Source organism: Colobus angolensis, unplaced genomic scaffold (genome assembly GCF_000951035.1).
Source record: "Colobus angolensis palliatus isolate OR3802 unplaced genomic scaffold, Cang.pa_1.0 Scaffold31, whole genome shotgun sequence".
NCBI lineage: Eukaryota > Metazoa > Chordata > Mammalia > Primates > Cercopithecidae > Colobus > Colobus angolensis.
Genome location: NW_012116377.1, coordinates 3,875,008 through 3,878,187, shown reverse-complemented (window position 1 = coordinate 3,878,187; position 3,180 = coordinate 3,875,008). Strand labels below are relative to the sequence as shown.

General features: G+C 43.5%; 1 protein-coding gene across 1 annotated transcript in view; it reads left to right on the top strand.

The window, feature by feature from the left end:
• The window catches only part of IFT122 (intraflagellar transport 122), an 88,345-nt gene that overhangs the window by 39,585 nt on the left and 45,580 nt on the right, over nt 1–3,180 (top strand). The gene's annotated exons all lie outside the window — the stretch shown is intronic.

The window sequence follows — 3,180 nt, the reverse complement described above, 5'->3', positions numbered from 1 at the left end:
CAGGATGGTCTCGATCTCCTGACCTCGTGATCCACCCGTCTCGGCCTCCCAAAGTGCTGGGATTACAGGCTTGAGCCACCGCGCCCTGCCAATAGCTGTTTTAAAATTCTCATCTGCAGCTGGGCATGGTGGCTCATGCCTGTAATCCCAGTACTTTTGGAGGCCGAGGAGGGAGGATTACTTGAGGCCAGGATCGTGGTTCAAGACTAGCCTGGGCTACATAGAGAGACTCCATCCCTAAAAACAAACAGATTAGCCAGGCAAGGTGGCAGGCACCCATTGTCCTAGCAGCTCAGGAGGCTGAGGCGGGAGTATTTCCAAGCTGAGGAGTTCAAGGCTGCAGTGAACTCTTACCACTGCACTCCAGCCTGGGTAACAGAGCAAGACCTGTGCTCAAAAAGCAAACAAAATTCTCATCTGCTATTTCTAACATCTGGGTCTTCATGGTTCAGTCTCCATTGAATTTTTTCCCTTGAATATGGTTCACATTTTCTGCTTTGGGGAATTTTGAATTGTACTCAATATAGTGAGTGATATGTCATAGAGACTCATTTCCATCATGTTCCTCTGAAGATTATTGTGTATGTTTGTGTGTTTGTGTGTATATATGTTTAAGCAGGCAGTTTACTTTGCTGGGCTCAATATCAAAATTGCATGTTTTCAATGGTGTCAGCAGCTGACATCTCTCTGCAGTTCTTTAGCTATGGCTAGGCTGCTTGGCATCTCATCACAGTTTGTAGTTCAAGAGTTTCCAGATATTCAGCAGAGTTTATGTGCAGAATTTAAGCTCTTACTTTGCATCTCTTTTCTGGAATTTCCCACCTCACTTTCTGCGTGCTGTGGTCCTCCCAAATTCTATATTCACCCAGCATGATGCTGAAGAGGGCTGCCCTCAGGCAAAAACCCTTAAAAAAAAATGAGAAGTTCACCTAGTGCTTGTTCCCTTCTTCCAGATGTGCATGTGTCTTCAGTTCCTGCCTGCTTTTGGTTGCCCTGAAATGGTTGTTGTTTATAGTTGGTCCAGAGTTTATTGTTTATACTTGTGGGAGGATGTTCCAATAGGAACTGCTGAGCCACTTCCAGAAGCTGCTAGCCTTCCATGTCATGATTCATAAGAATTTTTAGTTTTCTTATTAGGTTTTCTAGCATCAGATAAGTGCTAGGGAAAGTTTTGGTTGCTAGGCATTTGAAATTCTTAAAAAGGAAAGGAAATTTGAATGTATTAAACTTGTAATTGCAGTTTAAATTGGTGTAAGGGAATTAATTTAAGTTTTAAATGGGACTGGATATTTAAGGGATTTTATAATCGGTTCAAAATTAAATTCCTTAAACAGTCAGTCAATTGGCTGTTTACTTTAACTAGATTTATAAATAGGAAAATATTTGTAAATTGAACTTAAAAACTTAAGGAGAAATCAGTTCCCTAAAGTTATTGCTTTTATAAATTGAATATTAGTTTAATAATGTTAATCACAAATAGCCTTTTTATTCACAAAAGACACCATTGGGGCAGCAAAAAACTCGAGTGGTAATAAGGAACATGGGCTTTAGCGGGGCAGACCTGATTAACCCTGTGTCTACAGACAATGAAAGAAGTGCAATGGGATAGGTGAGCACAGGCGCTGTGGTAGGATGAGGGGATGGGGATTGGAGATGTTCCTGGAGGAGATGACACCTGGCAGACAAAGTGAGGGAAAGAGCACTCCTGGCTGGGTCTAGGGATGGTGTGGAGTACAGCACCTGTGAGGATGTGGAGACCTGAAAAAGCATTGCCTGCTTAGGAAACTTACAAGTTCATTTTGGCTGAGAGAATGACCTTGGGGGCTGAGTTTGGGAGTGACCTTCATCCTGGAAGCTGAGAAAGCACCATTGAGAAAGTGAAAAGACAAGCCACAGAATGTGAGAAGTTTTACAACTCATATATCTGATAAGGGACTTGTATCTGGAATATATAAAGAACTATAAAGACAGGGCTGGGCATGGTGGTTCGTGCATGTAATCCCAGTGCTTTGGGAGGCAGAGACAGGAAGATCACTTGAGAACAGGAGTTCAGGACCAACCTGGGTAACATAGTGGGACCCCATCTCTAAAAAAATATATTTTTAATTAGCTGGGTGTGGTGGTATATGCCTGTAGTCTCAGCTCCTAGGTGTGGCAGGGGCCTGAGGCAGAGGAATTGAGCCCAGAAGTTCAAGGTTGCATTGGGTTATGATCATACGACTGCAGTCCAGCCTAAGCCATAGAGTAAGACATTTCTTTGTGGCCAGTAAGCACATGAAATGATGCTCCATATCATTAGCTATCAGGAAAATGCAAATTGAAACCACAATGAGATGATTCACACTCACTAAAATGGAGAAATTGGAATCCTTATATACTACTAATGCAAATATAAAATGGTGCATTCACTTTGCAAAGTATAGCAGTTTCTAAAAAGGTTCAACGTAGAGTTTAAAAAGAAAAAAAATTAGGCCAGGAGCTATGACTCACTCCTGTAATCCCAGCGCTTTGGGAGGCCAAGGTGAGTGGATCATCTGAGCTCAGGAGTTTGAGACTAGCCTGGACAACGAGGAGAAACACTGTCTCTGCAAAAAATACAAAAATTAGCCAGGCATGGTGGCGCACACCTGTAGTCTCAGCTACTTGGGAGGCTGAGGTAGGAGGATCACTTGAAGGTGGGAGGTGGAGGTTGTAGTGAGCCAAGATTGTGCCACTGCACTCCAGCCTGGGCAGCAGAGTCAGACCCTGTTTCAAAAAAAAAAAATTTGCCAGGCATGGTGGCACTCACCTGTGGTCCTGGCTACTTAGGAGGCTGAAGCAGTAAGATCACTTGAGTCCAGGAGTTCAAGGCTACAGTGAGCCGTAATTGCACCACTGCACTCCAGCCTGGGTGACAGAGTGAGACCCTATCTTGAAATAAACAAGAATTAAAAAATAAAGAGAAGTAGTATGGGTGTAGTTGCAGAATAAAGGACAGTCTTTATTTTTTTTTTTTTGAGATGAAATCTCGCTCTGTCGCCCAGGCTGGAGTGCAGTGGCCGGATCTCAGCTCACCGCAATCTCTGCCTCTCGGGTTTACAACGTTCTCTTACCTCAGCCTCCCAAGTAGCTGGGACTACAGGCGCCCGCCACCTCGCCTGGCTAGTTTTTTATATTTTTTAGTAGAGATGGGGTTTCACC